This window comes from Scatophagus argus, chromosome 23, assembly GCF_020382885.2.
Source record: "Scatophagus argus isolate fScaArg1 chromosome 23, fScaArg1.pri, whole genome shotgun sequence".
Classification (NCBI taxonomy): domain Eukaryota; kingdom Metazoa; phylum Chordata; class Actinopteri; family Scatophagidae; genus Scatophagus; species Scatophagus argus.
The window spans coordinates 4,949,631-4,969,718 of NC_058515.1; the positions used below are offsets into that span (position 1 = coordinate 4,949,631).

General features: G+C 40.7%; 1 long non-coding RNA gene across 2 annotated transcripts in view; it reads left to right on the plus strand.

Moving 5' to 3' along the window:
* The first annotated feature begins 11,247 nt into the window (after positions 1-11,247).
* Positions 11,248-20,088, plus strand: part of LOC124055055 — a 65,509-nt gene continuing 56,668 nt past the window's right edge. For both annotated transcript variants that reach the window (XR_006842528.1, XR_006842529.1), the window contains exons 1-6: positions 11,248-11,390; positions 13,058-13,153; positions 14,421-14,538; positions 14,718-14,785; positions 16,820-16,938; positions 17,982-18,101. This is a non-coding gene — a long non-coding RNA (uncharacterized LOC124055055). The remainder of the gene's footprint in view (positions 11,391-13,057; positions 13,154-14,420; positions 14,539-14,717; positions 14,786-16,819; positions 16,939-17,981; positions 18,102-20,088) is intronic.

Below are 20,088 nucleotides of genomic sequence, written 5' to 3' on the forward strand. Positions count from 1 at the left end.
TTGACTGAGCTATTTCGTTCCAGCTAATACCAAAGTGAGGGGAGAGAAAATAATAACCCCAGTGGTTGATAATAGCTGCAGTGATCATTCTACAGTCATTTGCCTCTGGTGCTCTGTAGCTGCAGCTGATGTTGTCTTTGTTTTGTTACTCTCCGCTACATGGAGCTACACCACTATTACAAGCTGTCCGACACCCTTCGTCTCCTCCACGTCCATCTGAGATATATTCAACACCATCTGGTTGTTTTTACGGAGAGAAAAACATGAGAGATCGGAAGAGAGGGGAGAACAAAAAGTTCAGTGGATTTATACTTTAAAAGTCAGGACTGGCCTGTTGTAATGCTTTTTGAAGCAGTCCAGATTCTGAGGAAACTGATTATACAAGAGCTTAAGGGAAAAATCTCTGGAGAGTTAAGATTCAGGGACATATGTTGTCTTCATCTCTGCCCTCCTTCCTCTCCTACCCATCCTTTTTTTTTTGTTTTGAGAGAGAGGGAGGGAGTCTGACTGAGAAGGAAAGGAGAGGGAGGAAAAAAATCATTATTAACTCATAAGCTGGTTAATGCTGTAGCACTCTCAACCTTCAGCTCAAATGAGAATTTCCGTCATTTACATATCAATTTAATTTCCTGTGTTTCCCTCTCCTCTCTCCCCCTCCTTCATTAAAAGCAGCATTTGCTTGCCACTGCAATCAGCCTGTACAACACATTTTCCTGGACGATGAGCACTCTCACACACGCAGACACTAAGGCATCCTGCACGTGTGCACACACGTACACATACATAAACAGAAAAACTCACAGGCACACACACACACACAAAAACATGTTTTGGCACAAGCAAATGCAGAGATGCACACACCTACGTTTACTGTCGCATGCACACACACAGATGTGCAAGAATACACACACTCACACACACACACACACACACTGATATAGAGGCAGTGTGTTGGAGCTCATGCAGACAGAGCAGCTCCGTGGCCCGCTGTAGCTCTGTCAGGATTAAACCAGTGATCAGAGAAATGAAAGGGAAGCTGTCATTCCACATAGGCCTCTATACACATCATCCTCAATAATTACACCCTCTCCTTCCTCCGCCTTGCTTCCTCCTCTCTTCCTACCTGTGTGTGTGTATGTGTGTGTGTGTGTGTGTCACAGACTGCATGCTTGACTGACACCCAGCACATCAAATAGGGGCTTTTATGAAATGTGCGCCTGCTTGAATTACACTCACTTTAAACCTTACCTTTTTTTTCCTCTGTGTTTTAAAGCCACACCTGTACATGTGAGTGTCTGTGTGTGTCTGAGATCTGTGTTTTTATGTGATATGCACGCGTATGTGTGTGCGTGCGTGGCCACATGAGCACGCATGTGTGAGCGTCCCCTTTTGAATCAATACAGATGTGCCTAACCCTGCTTGGCTCACATCTGGTGGTTAGACTGAACCTGCAGGGGATATATGCAGCTAACTACTTCAATCTGGAGTTTTAAGCTTATGAATGTGATCACATATTCAGTTCAAGCAAAGTGTTACACAGCAAGGCCTCAAGTGTAAAGTAAGTTTAAGGTCTGTCAATTTAAGTCAATCCCACATGTGACCTTTGGTGTGAAAGTCGAGAGGTACCACATCCAAGCTGTCATAGAGTGATCCCTTTCAGTTTTTCAGACTATTTTTATAGAATTTACATTTTCAGTGGAATTACAGAGAATACACAGAGGCTGAAGGCTGGATTAGACCTATGTCACATCTCAAACATGGTTCCATGACTCTTCCAGCCAGCAGTGAGAATTATTTGATTTCATTTATTTGTTTTTTTATTTTATTCAGATGTTTGTTTTTAATTTTCACTAGATAGAGGAGACTTAATTTAATTATCTTTCATGTGCCCCGTGGAGTTTTGTTGTACACAAAAGAAGAGTTGCATTTTCATTCAAAGTTTCTCTCCGAAATGCTTTGTGTGTAACTCTGAGGCATGAGAAACGGGTTTATTGCATTTCCTTCATTATAAAACATTTGCACAGCCAACCTTTGGAAGAATTTGAAACCTTAATTGTTTACCTCTGTGTTTCCTAGCTTGCAGAGTTTTTCTGTCCAGCCCTTGATAGCATATTGCTACCTTTCTTTGCGCTTTAGCTTCAATAATCGATCATGAAATAGCATGATACTTTCATCAGAAGTGTGTATTGTGTGCTTGTGTGTCTTTTTGCGGGTCTCTAGATACAAACACAACTGTGAGCCACTCATAAACACAATAATAACATTGTGTATCCATACCTACTGGTGATGAGAAACTTCACGGGGCAATCTTCAAGTTAATTATTCGTTTTTATTTTGGTTTGCCTTTCATATGTTAGTTTTAGTCATTGTAGCAACATTTAGGAACTCTAATCACTTATGAAGTAAACTGAGCCTCTCAGTGGACCCAACTGGACCCAGACCCCAAATTCACACCGATCCAATCCACTCCAACCAGTATAATATTTCTGTCTCTTTAGCCGAGCTTTATAAAAACCAAATGTGTGCTCTGGAGTGAGTAATGAATAAGCTAATACCTTGGTTTTGCTTGCTCTTTGTCCCCTTTTTGTGGTTAATGACTTTGTACTGTAAGAAGACTTTGTATCCAGGGTTTTGTATAACAGTGACTTGTTATTATAGCTCAGCACTTGAGCGTGTAATAAATGTAAATCTCAGTGTCTGTAACTTGGTCCCCCGAAGCTCATTATTTGTGACAAGTGTGTGAGACAGTGTTTGTTTTCTGCTGCGTTGCAGATGAGTAATGAGATCATTCGCCTGTGCTTCCAAAGCATCTCTCTGGACAAGATCTTTAAGGACTATGTGTTATTCAGCAAGCAGAGCTCCAGCGACTGTATCCAGTGCTGCTTGGCCTGGAAAGAAATTGACCTGCATGCCTCTCATATACACCAAAAGTAAGAAGAATCTCCCATGTAGGGACTTAATGCACTGAGAGTCCTTTAAAAGTCTGTAAAATGTAATTAAACTACATGCATTTAAAGCCATATAGAAATAATAAGTAATTAGAGGTCTTAATTTTTCACTGTGCAGATTTATCTTTAATTAAAATTAATTTTCAGATAACTGTAAAATTAAATAGATAGTCGAGGCAGAGTTGGGAATAAGCCAAAAATAAACTCAGTTAAAGCCATGGTAAATCAATTGGACTGACTGTAGTGTGGATTTATTATTATCTTATCGTCTAGTACAGTTTATTAGGCTGGAAATACACAAGAAAACCTAATCAAAACCCTAATCAACTGTGAGCATCACTTTTGCTGACTGACCTTTGCAAATTTTAGTCGTGGTCAAACAGATTTCCGAACAAATTACACAGTCACATCCAAATAGTCTATTTTCAGCTAATTAAAATCTAAAACTTTTTTTGTTTATGTATGAAGACTTAGACTGATTTGATCCTGAGTTTATATCAGAAGCTGTTCATCAGCAGCAGCATGTAGACTGTCCATCTAATTCATTTAGACTCTGACAAAGTTATGAGTTACGATGCTACCTGAATTCCAGTAGCCTTTATTTAGAAGTAACGCTCTTTGCAGTCTTGGAAATATCAAAAGTAGGCTTATCAGTGGATTCTTGTCAGAGTAAAGAGTAAAATGGTCCTCTACTGAAGGATGAGGTGAGTCATAATGAATTATTCCAGTTGTACAAATGAAAGCGTATCCACTCATGGGATAGACCTCTACAACGCTTCAATAAATTGGGATGGGGGCGTTGGGGGTGGTGGACCTCATTTGGAAGGTTTCCCTAAGGAGATTTGTCAGAGTTAATGTGTGCCGACTGTCCTTGGCCCTGTTTTTAATAGTGTGTCCCCAGCTGCACTGCATTTTCAGTTCTTCGTGTTAAGTTTTACATGCTCCTCCAGTACACAAGACCAGTATAATCTCAGATCAGTTCAGACAGGTCAAATGCCATGTGCAGAACTAGTTTTGTACATGCTGTACAATACTATCATCAAATGTGGGGGGGGGGGGGGATTTCCTAAGTAATTTGATTTTGCTGGATTTCTTTTTTTTTTGTTGTTGTTGTTGTTGTTATATTCTCTAAAAATTTGGAACCAATCAGATCACCCACAAGATCAGTTTGCCATTAGTACACAAGGTGCCACAGGGAGTGAACTTGTGTGTCGGATTAGCCTGCTTCAGTTGGTTCTCTAGTTTTAATTGAATTTTCTTCATGAGACACAGTCATGTTTTCCTTATTTTGGAAAAAAATACTTTGCCTGTCCTGGTAAGCTTTGTTACAACAAGCTTGTGTCAGCAACATGTGTCAGTCAAAACACTGGGTCTTTAATCTGCCTTTAAAAATGATGAGGAATGCTGCAGCCTCAGAATAATTACTGAGTGAGCCACTTTCATTACAAGTGCTTAATACAAAAGCAGATGCGATTGCTCTTGTTTCCTTGTTACGTTGTTAACTACATCACCTCTGTGGAAAATGTGAAGGCTGTGCTGATGCTATTGATAGTAATGACACATTCTTCTCACTCAGTGATGGCATAATAGAACATTTGTGTATAATGACAAAAGAAGCGAGTCTCTGCTTACTTCAAAGAGATGATGATGTACTGCATTGACAGCAGATCACTGCAAACATCTGCTTTTCCTGTCAGATAGTTGTCTTCCTCCCTCTGTCTTTGTATGAATTTACATGCACCCACTATTAGTGCTCAAAGTGTATACCTAAAAACTAAGATTTATTTTTTATTTTTACCGAGCAGAGCAAGAAACTACTTCAAGTTGTTTCCTTCAGTTGTCAGTTAATCAGTGGGTCAATGGTTTTCTGAACCGTAGATTTTCACTTCATTACGATGATTGCCCTGAGAGGGAGTCTGAAGGGATCCCAGTGTTTTCACTAGCTAGCCCACACACACACACACACACACACATACATATACACATAGCCCATGCTCTCTGATACCCCTTCAGGCCTCTCCCTGTCTGCACGGGCAATCGACCTCGTCCAACCAATTAAAGACGGCGCTTAGTTCCTGATCGATGGCTGAGGCTGAGGTGCGGCAGGATGAGACAGCAGGAGCGGAGGGAAGCTATTCAGAAAATCCACTTCATGACCCAGAGCTTCATCTGGGCTGGTAAGGTGGCCCAGAATTGTCAAGCCAAATGCAAAAGCCACAACAAGAATGCAAATGCTGCAACACATGATGACGTTAGTCCGATTGACAAACATTAGTTAAATCTCTAGCTTCATAACAGCGTAGTGTCAGATGCTGAGAGTACATAAACATGAACAATATTACTATTCCAGTGTGAGAATCACATAGCAATAGTAATCGTAGTTAGCCAGCGAACACCATTTTCGCTTTCTTCTCGAACAACCAGTAACTTTCCTCTCTCACGTGTGTAGGTCATTAGCATAATACATTCATGGCTAATAGTCAGCTGTGCCAACATGTATTGTTGCTCACTTCTGTTATTACATTACAGCTTTTGCGTTTGGTTTCTCACTTTTGGACCACTGCACTTCACCCTGAGATAACACCTAAGTTGCTCTCTCCAGTGGAATTCATTTAAATAATTTGAATTATCACAAAGATTATTATAATTATAATTTCAATTTATCAGACATTGTGGCACCACTTTGTTGTAGGTCCATCATGTTTGATTAAGCTGTTGGGAATTACTCCACTTGTTTAGATAATCACTAATATTCACCTTGCTAATTCACCATGCTCTGAAATGCTTTTGTAATAACATATTTTTTTCCAATGCATAAACATGCAATACTACAGCTCTGACTGAACTAAGTTGTCTAAAGTGTTTGAGTTATTGAACTCAACTTAATGTAAATGTGTTGCTGAGTAAGAGTGACCGAGGTTAGGTTTTTTTGTACTTGTATGCAGAGGAAAGAGAGTAGATCATCCTATATCACTGTCTTTGGTTTGAAAGAAGGAGAAAAAGTCGCAATTTCCAAACATTCAGAAACTGAATTATTTCCTTTTCCGTCACTTTACTTTATTTATGGAATTTCCAAGAGACCTTGAACTCAAAAAGACCTTTGAAGAAAGATAGCTACCTTTTGAAAAATAAATGAATAACAGTTCCTGCTACGGTATCTCTAGTCATCCTTTCTTCATCAGCAGCTGGCGAAGGAGGGAGGGTGTTAAGTAAAGAGACGCTGATCTGTTTTCCTCCCCTTCAGATATCACACCAGCGAGCCTGTCACCCACACAACCAATATCACAGTCAGTCCACACACTGGGTTCAGTCACAGGGCAGGGAAGAGAAAGCAGAAGGGAGGGAGGATAAAATGAGGATGAAGAAGGGAGAAGTCAACAAGGGTAAAAATGTGACTGTGGCATATCCTGGTGGCTCAGAGCAACAGGGCACATGCCATATGCTTACAATGTAGTGTGTTTTTTTAGCCCCCCCTTTCACCACATATAATGTTGTAAAAGCATGTACAGTAAATAAATGGAGAAAAGTATTTCACACCAAGCTGCCAACAGAACAGCGTAAAGAGTTATGAGATACAAAAGAGAGGAGTGACATAAAAAAGGAAGCGAGATGAAAAGGACCAGTAGAGTAGTGTTGCATAGGCTGGAGAAGGGATGCAGTATGAATAAGCAAAGGAGGACTTTTACATCAGAATACACCTCACTAGCTTTGACACTGGTGAACTCGTACATATTTGCGGGAGTGAAATGCACGATCCAGGGAAATTGGTGAAGTGCTGTGAGATGCAATGTCAACACAACAATACTGACAGCTTGGAAACCTATTTATTAGTCCCCCAAGGATCCTACCACCATCTCTGAATTTGTCACAGAATTAGGTATCAGCCAGGGAATGCAGCCTCTGTGGCAAATGGAATGAGCTGCAGAAGGAAGTGATAAATTGAAAGTCTACTGGCAAATTTTTACCACAGTAGCCAGACTGTAGCATTTGCGTCCTTCTCACCTTCCTGCTCTTAAAGCTCAGCTCAGACGCATACGCGCATCATTTTTCACATGGTCACTCCCACGCAGTATTAAGTGAAATGAAGTGATTCAAGGACACATTAACACCACAGACCAGGCTGTAATTGCAGTTAAGTAAATCTTTTTGATGTGTGAATGCCCATTTCTTAAGAGCTGACATTTTAAGTCACTTCAGTCAGCTTTCTTTCAGCTACTAAGCAGTCAAGAAGTTCTTGTCTGTAATCACAGTTACAATATTAAATAACTTCCAGGAAATGCACACTAATATGTGTTTTGTCCCCCCACCGTCATGTCGATGTTTCACTGTCCAGTTGGGCTCCTGTAATTCTGGCTGTCAGTGCAGCTTTCGGCCTCATCAAACAGCACCTCACCTTTTTAAGGTAATAAACCAGGGGTTGAGTCCTCCGTCTGGCTCAAACTATTCCTTCTGTTCATTTCCCCGCTCAGCCTCACTTCTGTCACTTTTTTTTTTTGTTTCATTTGCCTTCACCACCTCCTCTCCTTCACCTCCCTTCCTCTCTGCACGCTCTCCTGTCCTCTGTGTCTCACTCAGCAGCCAATTTGCGACTCGGGAGACGATGGAGTGCTGAACACAATTCACAGATTGATCAAAGTTGAAAGTTGTCGCCGTGAAAACAGCAATGAATCACAGTTTGCGTCTCCATTCTCTTGCAGCTTCTCCTTTGCTGTATGTTTGTATTAGGCTATATAGTATGTGCGTGCAGCCACACCGAACAGTTTGGTTTATGTAACCCTAAGGGGTGTTAGTTGATATGGTTTGTGTCTGTGCACTGTATGTGTGTGTATATGAGATATTGGTTCTATCTTGTATGTGAATGTAAGTGGTGTGTGAGCGTGGCGTTGTGACACATGATAAATTTGAGGTTGGCCGCAGTCTGCCCTCCATCCTCTCTGTCCTCCCGGTGGCCTCTCTGCTGCTTTCCCTTCGTTTCTCTCTCTCTCTCTGTCTTTTGTTCTCCTCATCACTGCATCTCTCATTTCCAACCTTTTTCATCACATCCCCCTCCTCTCGCTCCCCTTTCTTCACGACCACTTCCAAACACCGTCTTCTTCGCATATGCATCATTGCAAAGACGTGCACGCAAATGCAGCCCACGTGCATACACACGCACCTCCTGGTCTTTATTTAATCACTGGCTCTATTATAGGAGATATTTTCCAAAGGCGGCGAGCAAGGCAGGCCGAATAAGAGGGGGAGATCTCTCTATCCCTCATCACATGGAAGCCGCGGTACTGGCACTCCCACTGACTGAGATGAATGAATTTAATATATCTCCCTTTTTGAAGCACAGATGACCTCCCGATACGACTCTCTGTCTCTCTATCGCAGGAGGCCTCTTTATTTATTTATTTATTTCCTCTGCCCGTGCAGTCTGAAAATGCACAGGAAGACATCTGAAGGGATTCTGACAGAGACTAATTTGTTTTGTGGCCTCACATGACTTTGTCCATACAGGAGCAGACACATATTTTCCCACCACCACTTTTATGATCATGAGATAGCTCTTATCATAGCAGTTTATGTTTACGTGCAGCTTTAGCTGTTTGTAACGGGAGCAACAAGCTGTGCTTTTATGTCTATGGGAAATAATGTATTAAAGGCAGTTTAATAGCTGCTGTAACTTTGATGTAATAATGTTGGGTGATATAAAAGTGAGAGGGATGGTGTGTTTCTCAACATAAAAGAACATATATTTTTTTGATCTTTTAATTCTTAAAGGGGATATTATAATATCATCTTCTATGAAAGGTTAAGGGCCAGCAAGCTGTGGTGATGCCTTAAGAGTGGGTCAAAAAACACTGAGTGCACTTTTAACCCTGCACCTTTGACCCACTCCAAGATCTGTCAGCATTTCTCTTTCATTTGCCATATGGCATCATGTCTGGCTTTGTGCTAGAGCGTGTCCACGCTTTACTGTATGTGTGTATGTTTGCATCAGTCTATTCTGATGATGTGATTCCATCCTAAAGTAAGCCACAGTGACCCCTCTTTTATTTCCATCCTTATTGGATCTGGAGCTCTCCTGAGACAGCAGAGACGTCTATGCCTCCGGTCATTTTTCTGTCTCTTATAACCGACTGTCCCAGTGTGCTATGTAAGTCCCACTTAATTAGACCCCAAATTGGATGGATTTACGCTTATCCAGACACCAGAATGTCTTTTACTGGGTATTTATCCCATGAGGTTAGGGCCACACTGATCAAATTACACTGATTCAGACTTCAGCGTGGCCTACTACTCTGCTAAGTACTGTGTGTTCTACATGCATGGGCGAATTCATAGTGCGCACACACACACACACACACTGATCATAAATACTGACCCCACACTGGCCTGTCATTTGGTAGAAATGGAAATATGTTATTTAATTCTTAAACAAGAGTAATGACCCTAAAATGTCCATAGAGACCCCTAGAGGCTGGAACCTAAACTGTAGTTTGTTTTTCTTTTGCTACTTTTATCTTGCATATGATGGTTAAAGTGTAACCGAAGATAAACTGAATTCCCAGTTTATTTATTTTTTTAATTTTTCCCTGCAGTTTCCCTCCTGCTCACAAAGACAAGTCAAGATTTAGACCCTTATGATCAAAGTTCTGGTAAGGAAGATTAACATTTTTCACAAGCATCATCTGTCATTTAAATTATAATCAACCTGGTAAATGAATGATTCATCACAATGTTTTAATGGCATAATTTAATAGTCTCAAACTCCTCCGGTGAATGAGTCTGATGAGTTAAAAGAGGCCACAGTTTAAAAAAAGCATTGTGTGTGGGGAAAAAAGTTATCAAAGCATTGAAAAACAAACCCTTTACATACCCAAAACACCTGCATGTCTTTGTAGAGCAGAAATGGGGATTTGTCTGTGCACATGTGTATATGTGTGTAAGTGTGAGCAAGCAGGATTTGCGCACACACAGGGCACCGGAGTGCTGTTAATTTCCGCCTGAGCAGCGGAACGGCCACTAAAAGTATCATTGAAGTGATGAATGTGCTGCAAGGCACAGGCATCAGTGTTTAATCTGAGTCATTGGAGAAATAGCACCACATCAACTTCAAACGACTTCCTTTCATCTGCAGTTAGAGACGGATAGTCACAGATGTGGACCCTCTCCCCTTCTCCTTGTTTCATTTCTCCTGCACATTTTTTGAATACTTCATGTATTCCATATTGCTAAAATGAATGTAAAACCCCATCACTCATACCTGGACCTTAAATATGCGCAGCACACCGAGTATGTGCCCACACGTCTGTGTGTGTGTCAGTATATACTGTAAGGAATGGACTAGTATGAAATTTCTATCATTTCTTTGTGAATAAAATGCTTCAGTAGGAATACCACTCTTTAGTTAATCTAAAGTGAATCATACAACGCTGCTGTGCAAGTTAAACATAACAGCTTAAATTGCCTGTTTTATTACACTTATTGATTATATTACTGAAGTCATCTGTTTCTTGCTGGTAGATGTATGGTGTTTTAGTGTAGCATCCACTGCGAGTCAACAATGTGTATGTTGTAGTTCTTGTTTTATTTTCCTTTTTAACATAAGCATTTACTAAACAAAATTAAGATTAATTAGTAGAATCATCCAATAGGAAGCCGCATGGGAAAACACTAGCTGTTGGGCTGCCTGTGCACAAGTCATTGCACACATCGCATATGTACCCTACCTAGTCCAAATGCCCATCCACTACAGCACCGCAAACACAGCACATCACATATGGCAACTTTGATATATTCTGCCAATACACTCTGAAAAAAACTGCAAATGCATTCCAGTCTGGCTCCAAACTGCTGTCTGTCAGGTTGTGGTCATTTCATTAAAATCAAATTTATTTAGGAGTATGCAGGGATAGATTTAGATTTATATGTGGCTGGTAGCTATTAATTTGATTTCCCTTGTACTTTTGTGCTAGGCCTTTCCACATTTAGATGTGCTTTATTGCTCTTTTTCTTTTTTTTCATGAAGGTCAAAGAGAGAAAATAATTTAGTTATACCTGAGCACAAGTAGACAGCTCCACCCCTCAGCAGTAATTGCTTATTAGAAGAGAGCGTGTAGAACAGTGAGATAGACACGAGAGAATCAGCCAGTGGACTGTGGCGACTCCCCTCCATGTAGGCGATTAATGGAAAAGATCCCAACAATAATGAAGAGGATGGCAACCAAACACTATAAATAAAGGATGAGAAAGAGGGAATGCACGCACGACATACAAGGTGGGAAAGGAAGGAGTAGTCACATGACCACAGCAGTCTCAGAGGCGGGAAGTGTTGTGATGACAGGATTGCCAGAATAGCAATATGTCAATATGCTTTTCAACAGCTAATGGGGACCGATGACCTGCCAAATGGACCAGGCAAGCGTGACGCTAAGGAGACCACTGTGACGCAACGAGGTGTGTTAAGGCGTTTCTAAATGATGTTATGTACTTGAGATTTTCAGAACAGTTGGCATGTGCATTGGTGACCCTCTCAGGTCCCCTCATATCGTTGTTCAGTGGTGGAGCAGTAGTGGAGAAGCAACTTCGCAATCTGTGTGGTGGAATTTTAACACCAGGAACAGAGTTAAACAATCTGCTCTAGTCTTTGTAAACTTTGGTTTTGGGGACATTTTAACCTCTGTGTTATCGCTATAAACTTATTTTATTTCCTGCTCTTAGATCTGTGAATTTTTGTTTTGTTATTTTTTTGGTTCTGTTGTTTTAAATACCTTATTTTGCCTCCAAACCCACAGAATTTCTTTTTAGCCATAGAAAACTTGTTATGCATTAACAGTATTTTAAAAGAACCTACACAAGGACAATGACTTTGAATAAGCAAAACATCAATCAAGGTAATGTGGATCTTTAAAGTAGATATGTACACAGGACCACAGAAGTTTAGAATTAATAAAACTGTCATAAATCAATTAGCACAGATTAAAATTGTGTGCTTTTGCAGCCCCTTGCAGGTTGTGGCAGTTTGCTGCTTTACAGTTTTGGCTATCCAGTCTCGCTAGCAAATTCAGTACATGCTGTATATGTGTCATATGTATGCTGAGCCTTGTGGCTATACATATTGGTACAATCATGAAACAGCATGTCTTTACTTTAGTCAGCCTTAGAATATGGTGTTTCTCCCTTGGTGTGGAGTTAAAACACAGGAGTTTATGGACGCTGGGCTGCCAGGCATTTTGGGGTTCTTGTGTTTTATGCAAAGACAGAATAGTGAAGAGATGCCCTCTTTCCTTGTATGCCATCTTGTTTTGCTTGGAGTAGCTGCTGTCGAGCTACAAAGGAACTTTAAAATCTGGGCTCATGTCTCCCAGGTTGAACACATAACATAAAAGATGTCATGAATTCTTCACTATTGGCTACACAAGCACTCCGGGCTTGTTAAGAGAAAGTATGGGAGCAAAAGGTCATCGTCGAGATTGCATTTCCAATGTTTCAGCACATTGTTTGGTTGCATGAGTTACTGTAAGCTTGGCTTCTTTTTTCCTGATGTATTTGGCAAGTCACATCTTTGAGTATTAACTTACTGGGGTCACATGCCCATGCCAGTCTACCTGGTGTCACCTCATTCCACCTGAAGTCCATCTCTCCCTCTTTCCCACCTTCCCCATTTCCCCTGTGAGCAGCAAATATAAACTTTTTGTCTTCAGGTCTACCTTTCTATCAAGAGAAGAATGAAGTGTGAAAAGCAATCTGAGAAACGCCACGCCACCGATGCACAACTTCAGCGGATGCAATTATGCCAATGACAGATCATTTCCTGACCTTTATCCCTCAGCCTGTATGGATGGCGGTGTGCCACTGTGACAGGCTGCTTTTTGTTTTCGTGCACTTTACAGTTTTGTGACAGCTGGAGAACCAGCTCTAAAATGCTGAGGTGCTCATCTGTTTGAAAGACAGCTTGACTTTTTGCGCTGCTCTTTCTCCCTCACTCTCTATTTACTTTTGTTGTGTATGTCCCCGTCAGTGTAACATTCTCATTATTTCTTTATCGTTTCTCAGCTCCCACGTCCCTTCTCTCTCCTCCCTCTTCATCTTTTGTTCTCTCTCACTCTCTCTGTCATCTGTAGTTCCATCAAGCATTCTCCAAAGCCCTTGTCCTGGACCAAAGCAGCATTTTTGTTCTGGCTGATGCCTTCGTTCAAAGGTTCAGAGACCAGCTTGAGGTGAATTGCTCTCTCACACAACTAGAGCCCTGAATACATACACAGACACACACACCTGCACACACAGAATTGGAGTCCATATTTTCAACTGTGCTGCTGGAGAAATAGGTGTTAGACATGTCCAGTACCATCAGCTCATGTCTTCATGCTGCTGCTACTACCACTGGTGTTCCTTGTACTCCTCAATATATCTGAAACACTGTCTGAATGCTAGATGTTTCTTTCTTATCTCCTCCACAGTTTACTCATGCCCATACCTTTTTTTTTGTCATGCAACCCTTTGGCTATCTATATTTTTGTCCTCCTGCTCTCCTTTTGTTATCCATCACATTGCTATGTGGCTCTGAATGCTGTCCTGCAGTACTTCCCTTATAGGTCTTCACTGCATAAATAAGCTAAAAAAAAATAACAATATCCTTTATTTCCATAAATTTTATGGAAGCATCAAAATACATAAATGGGTGTTTGCCATGTGCAAAAAATAAATAAATAAATATAATATTTAATTTAATGTATGGTGCATCTTTATTCATCACTGCCCTCACAAACTGAATTATCTATGACCTTTTCTTGTTTTAGCTTAACCTGCGGTTGCTTTTGCCCATTTTGTTTTCCCATTCTCTTCATATAGTCCACATCTTCCTGATATCCCTGCTGTTGTTGACCAAGCCTCCCTTTGGACTTTGGCTGAAGACATTCTTGAATGCAAATATTTTCTTTCACAAATTCACGGGATGTGACCTTGAATACAGTAGCAGTCTTGAGTATTTTCTCTTCTTCTTGTGTTACATACATAAAAACATAACAAGGGCTGTGTGTTGAGAACAATCTGATAGTTGACACGATATGATTCATTCGAATTTTAAAAATCTCATAGTATAAAGAACATACTACCATATGTAGAAGTACAATCAGAATAGTGGGGTCTGCATTCGTATTAATCACAGCCCATGTAACAGCAAACATCATTTGACCAAAGGAATTAATGATTGCCAGGTAAAATAAAGCAATAAATCAGTACAGTATCATAGTACTATCTATCACAATACTCAATATATTTTTTTACAGCCCTACACAAAACACATACTCCTCCTGCAGGATGCATGTGTTCATTCCTCCCTACCCTTTTCCCTCCTCTATTTATTCTCTATAATTCACCTGCATCTATGTTACATAGCTTAAACTACATTATGCCATGCAGAGCAGCTTTTCTGCCTAACATCTTATTCATACTTGTCCTTATCTTAAACCCATCTCTTCATAACAGCTTTGCCATGTGGGATGTCATTTTCTCTTGGCCAAGTTACTGCCAGTCGCAGCTTGCCCATTGGGAGGAAGGTCAGCTGAGGGTCCTGCCGCGCTTCGGTGGGCGCCGGGGACCAGAGGTCAGCCACTGCCTGTTGGAGATACAGAGCAACTTCCACCACTGCCTACAGATTCTGAACTTTGTTGGCACAGGCATCCTGGATGTCGAAACACCACCTGGCACAATGATTACAGCAGGTAATGCTGTTTATCTTTAAAGGACAATAACATTTTTTTCCCCCCGTTTTCTCTTTTTTAGTTGTTTCCTCACATATGGGGCCCAGTGACCTTCTTGGCCCGGTGGGTGTCAGTACTATTATTAGACTGGTAAGACTTGTTTATATAGAGGTTTTTTGGATCAAAGCAATGGTATTTGATGTAATTAAAGCTAACATGTGACACTAATACTTTTCTGCTGGAGCCAATGCTAATGTAATTGCATGTGTGAGTGGAGTCGTGACGTGTCTTCAGGAGAGTGAGACTGGTTTCTTTACAGACTAATGCAGCTGAAGCTATTTATGCATTACAGCATAAATAGCATACAGGCAGTTGCACTCATGTACTATAGTTGCTGTGTGTCTAGATGTTACTGACTTGTAAAGGATATATGTTTATTATTGTAAGCATATGCTTACAATATGGTGTGATCTCTTAAAAGTACAAGGTCAGTTTGTTAGATTGCCAAATATCATTACAAGATTTGTAATGTAAGGAGCCGTAGTGTTGTTGTTTCTTTGTGTCGTTTTAAATAGAAGTGAGCTGGACGGTCTCAGAGTAATCTGACATTGGTGACTGTTTCAAACACAGAGGTATAGTTGTAGTCCTTCAGAAGGTCACAGTGTTAGATGAAACTGAGACTGGCTTCAGTGGGATTTATTGAGGCCTAGTTCAAAACCACCCTCTTGTTAAGTGCTTGATTTTTGAGGTTTTCAGTCTGAGGTGTTCAGGTGTTCAGTCATTGAGAATACTAAGCTCAAGTGGAACGGGACTTGAACTCACATCGCTACTAAATTTCTGAGTAAATAAGGCCGTCTCACTCTCAATTTCAAAAGAGCAGCTTGGAAGACCATCTTCTCATTTCTGTTTATTCTGCTGAAAAAAATAACCAACTTTGAGCAAAAAGAGCATTCAACATTTGATATGAGAGGATCATGCTGATAACTGGTATAAAATGCCTGGGCTGTCATCAGTAGAATTTAGATGCCTGGTGTTGCTGGAAATAATGGAGATAAATGTGCCGTGGCTGAGAATCTATCTTGTTTCTTCCCTCTGAGTCAGTGCCTTGTCCTGTGAGCCGGGATAAAATATCTCCTCCATTATGCTAGTTCACACACACATATCCAGACAAGGGTGTTTTGTCATCTTTTTGTAATTTTTCAACTAATAATGGGAGGCTGTACACAGAAACCAGCTTCCTACCCTTTCAGGTATGCACATGCACATCCCACCCACCAGATTTCAGTTACAGCAGTGTTGTCCATTATCATTTTGTTCACATAAAATTAAAATTGATTGTGCATAAATTGGTTTAAATTAATTGCTTTCATAGATCTGCAGCCATTTCTCATGTACGCTGCAGCGTCTAAATTTGTTGTCAAATTATAGTTAGCACAGTTAATTCAAGAAGGCTAGAAAACATAGCAAACGTGAGTATGTGTTTTTCATTGTTAAAAAGAGTAGAACAAAGTGTCTTGAAATTGCGAACACAAGTATCAGTCTATGAGAACATTGTTAATAAGCTGCAAAACATTCCCCAAGCCCTACACAGCACACACATAATTCATGCTGCACACAATCACGTAGCACAGAAATGTTTCAGTCCAGAGCTTCTCCATCTGAACTAATGGCTGCTGTCCATAGCTTGAAACTAAAGTGCGCCGAATTTCTGTTGTGTCTAGACAGCCTGTCCTTGCAGATGTGTGTGTTCATAAATTTGACATTAAATGCATAGTTATTAGGTGTCTGCCAGATAAATGAGCATGCAGTGCTGTGTGTGTGCCTTACACATTACATTACATATGTGTGTATGTGCACTTTCACGCGAGCGTGCACACACACACATATGTAATTTATCTGTGCTGGGGCTTTTGCTCTTGCAATGACACGCAACTGAGACGCCCCTTCATTGTCATTCAGTGCAGAAAGGGGCAGCAGGTCATTTCACATCCTGTCTGAATAACATGATCAGAGGTGGATGCCTGTGTGACATGCATGTGTGTGGATCTGCTATGTGTGTTTGTGTGTATATTTTCAGACATGTGTCTCCCTTATGTTTCGGTACATACAGTATGTGTGGATGTATACATATGCATTCAGTATATGATTATAACTGTGTGTGTGTGTGTGTGCGTACTTTTCCAGAATTAAAGCCATGAAGGTGAAGACCCAACCCTCCAGGGACTCAAGCTCACACTGTCCCTCTCCCGCTCATCTGACACATCACTAAGGGTCTTGGGAAAACGGGTCTGCTGGCAGCATGTGTATGTATGTGTGTGTGTGTTTTGTGCTTGTGTGAGGGCAATGTGGATGATGGATTGGGGTCATGGGGGGTTGCAGGGTTGCAATGTTGTTGCCAAGACAAACAGCTGCGCTTGTGTGTGGGGCAGGTGTTTCATAGCGACTCAGCACATTGAAATTAGTCAAATCAATACGACCCTTTCACTTTTTTTGCATATGTGTGCGTGTGTGTGTGTGTGTGGATGTAATTGTGGCGAGACAAAAGTGTGTTTACAAGTCCCCACAATGTAAATCATTAAATATTAGGGTGAAGAGTTGCTGTAAGGTTAGGTTGAGTTCAGGGTTTGGTTAAGGTAAGGGTTGGGATTAGGCAACTAATGTTTATTGTTATGATTAGGTGGTTAAACCTCTAGGAAATTGATGCAAGTCTGTGTAATGTCCCCAGAAGTGATGGAAGCAAGACTGTGTGTGCGCATTTCTGTTTTAAGTGTCGTATTGATCTATTTAATCACTTCCTCTGTTCAGCTAATCACTGCGTGTCTTTTTCTATGGATGTATGTGGGTTTTGTGAATTACTAAAAGGTTTGGAGATGTTTTTATACTTGCATCACTTACAGCTACTCTCCCCTTATTGTTATATTGTATTTACAGTTACCTGTCTGTAAACTGCAGACAGCCTATTGCCTCTGTAGTTGGCTGCTTCCCACACCCACCAAAGTCCATTTTCCTTCCCTAAATGGACCATAGAGAACTGCCCATTCTATCACTTTAATACACAGAGAGCAAAGGCACATTTCCCACAATAGTCTTGGTGTGTAGATTATCCACCCTCTGTTGATTTCTGAGCTTTCTGAGAGCCCTGGGGTCTGTCTCAGCTTCCCAGTGTGTAGCGCGTTCACTGCAAGCTTCTTTCTCACGCTCAGCCAACTTTATGTATTCACCCATAGATATAAACACCACTCCAATACTCTTTTTCCATTGTTTTGCTCCTTTTCCACTGCGTTGCTCCTTTTTCTCTCTGTTTTTCCTTAGCCAACACTCTCTCATACTCCTCTCTTATTTTCAGATTTTTGTCCTAGACTTTTGTGTGTATTGGAGGGAGAGATCTTCAGGTTCGAGATAAGAGGTCCACTGTCCACTGGTTAGGGCCTTTAGACATTGTTTGGAATAGGAGAGAACCATGAAGGTGAGGTCTGTACAGTAATCTGATCTTCTTTTTCTCACCACTTTTTTTATGCCAACATCACAACAGTAGTCTGGTAACTGCTGATTTGCATCCTCACTGCTTGCGATGTCAGGTCTGCTGGAGACAGTGTTTTGTGTAATCAAGCTAAAGTGACTGACATGAAGTTTAGTATTTTTAGACCTTTCCGCAAATCTCCTTTTTACACTTGTGTATTTTTCTGCCAACCGAAAGTACTCCACTAACGCAATCAGCGACAATATCTGTATTATGTGATTGCCTATTGAAAAAACAAATTAAACTGTCACAGAAGCTATCAGAGTGGACAGACAGATGGTTTCATAGCCTGCCAAGAGCAAACAGAAGTACTCCAGCCACATTTGTATCTGCCTCACGTCTGAATGTAAATGGAGCAAATTTATGACAGAAGACAAAAGGGCACAGGTTAGTAATCTGTTCATAAACTTTCCAGAGCTACAGTAGATGTGCATCAAATCGCAAATTATCACAGTTTATCCTGGCTTTGTTGTCACAGATGTTAACAGAGGAATTCCTCAGACATAAGCAGAATTCCAAATGAACTTTGTATATTTATGAACTTTAACCAAATTATACATCACAGACATGTCCACATTGTAATTAGCATATCTGTCTGTCCAAAGATATATTTTTTTAAAATTAAAGTTGTTCAGTCAATTCACAAATAATTTGGAAAAATGTATTCAGTTGCAGAAAAGTTCAACAATTGAATAATGTTTTTTTTTGTTTGTTTGTTTTGGTATGCAGTTGTGGCTGAAATGTGCACTGCATATAAATATTGTTTTTCCTCCTTGCTGTGAATAACTTCTTTGGTATTTTCACGGTGAAATCCATTCATATTAACATGTTTCTCCTTCAATATTCTTTGCACTTCTCAGCACTACCTAGAGGTCAACAAGTCACTTTGTCTCAACTCTAACAAGCTAATTAGACTAATTACCTGTCAGTCATGCATTAAAGACGTAACACAGGATAGACCGCTAATTCACGCTTTGAAGATTTTCTGTCTGTGACGAAACAATTCAGAACTCTTCAAAATCCAGTGTTTGAACCAGGGAATGGGGATCATAAAATACAAGTAATAAACAGCTATCACAATGATATTAGTTACACACTCACAATTTTGGAGTTTCCTGTACCTTTAAATCGTTCATTGCTTGTTGGTGCTTAGAGCTTTGTCTTTAAAACAAGAAATATAACGGGCAAAGAAAACAACAAAACTCTAGCACTGCAGTCTTCTCTTGAACCAAAACTGGAAAAAATCATAATGGACTCCTGCCCAAAAGTTAAAACTGGTGGATGCACATGCACTCTGCTCCTCACCCTTCCCTTCCTTCCCTCTGTTCTCCTTGTCTCTCTCTCACATGCTGACTGTTGCTTGTAAACTGTTCAAATTGTGAGCAAACAGTGAGAAATATTTCATTGTAAGACAGTCACAGCCCTTTCTCCATCTCCTAAAAAATGAACTTTCAACCCGAAGAGAACATGAAAATCACATCTCCATACTTTAGAAAGGAAAGAAAAAAGCCTTTGACTCTCACATAACAGAATGCGGTTATTGTTCAGTCATTATTCAGGGGGTGGAATGCACTGGTAGTTCAAAGGTTCAAAGAGCCAATGGAGGCCAACGAAGGCCAACTCACGCTACTCCTTGTGAACCAGATCAGCACTTAGACCATCGCCCCTTTTGGGTCTGAAACATTGGGCCTGGCCTGACTTAGTAGACTTCTCGAGGCCAGACCAAACCCCCCCCCCCCCCCCCTAGCCCCCACCCCAACCAGCAAAGTTCTGTATCTGTGGCTTTGGTCCAGCTGTGGCCTTGGTGGCTCGGTCACTATTAAACACAGCTGTTGCTGCTTGCCTCTGGAAATATGCACACAAATGTACTTGAGTCTAAAAGCAGTGAGAGCTTAGACTCTGTGTAACATTATTATCTCCATCCAGATTCACA